This window comes from Physeter macrocephalus, chromosome 2, assembly GCF_002837175.3.
Source record: "Physeter macrocephalus isolate SW-GA chromosome 2, ASM283717v5, whole genome shotgun sequence".
NCBI lineage: Eukaryota > Metazoa > Chordata > Mammalia > Artiodactyla > Physeteridae > Physeter > Physeter macrocephalus.
Genome location: NC_041215.1, coordinates 130,859,214 through 130,859,696, shown reverse-complemented (window position 1 = coordinate 130,859,696; position 483 = coordinate 130,859,214). Strand labels below are relative to the sequence as shown.

At 42.0% G+C, this 483-nt stretch overlaps 1 protein-coding gene across 1 annotated transcript in view; it reads right to left on the bottom strand.

Annotated features, from left to right (window-relative positions):
• The window catches only part of PSMD1 (proteasome 26S subunit, non-ATPase 1), a 106,839-nt gene that overhangs the window by 72,481 nt on the left and 33,875 nt on the right, over positions 1-483 (bottom strand). The gene's annotated exons all lie outside the window — the stretch shown is intronic.

The following is a 483-nucleotide window of genomic DNA, read 5'->3' as shown; positions in this document are numbered from 1 at the left end:
GAATAAAGAAGATGTGGTACATATATACAATGGAATATTACTCAGCCAAAAAAGAAACGAAATTGAGTTATTTGTAGTGAGGTCGATGGACCTAGAGACTGTCATACAGAGTGAAGTAAGTCAGAAAGAGAAAAACAAATACCATATGCTAACATATATATATGGAATCTAAAAAAAAATGGTTCTGAAGAACCTAGGGGCAGGACAGGAATAAAGACACAGACATAGAGAATGGACTTGAGGACACAGGAAGGGGGAAGGGTAAGCCGGGATGAAGTGAGAGAGTGGCATGGACATATAGGTACACTACCAAATGTAAAATAGATAGCTAGTGGGAAGCAGCCACATAGCACAGGGAGATCAGCTCGGTGCTTTGTGTCCACCTAGAGGGGTGGGATAGGGAGGGTGGGAGGGAGACACAAGAGGGAGGAGATATGGGGATATAGGTATATGTATAGCTGATTCACTTTGTTATACAGCAGA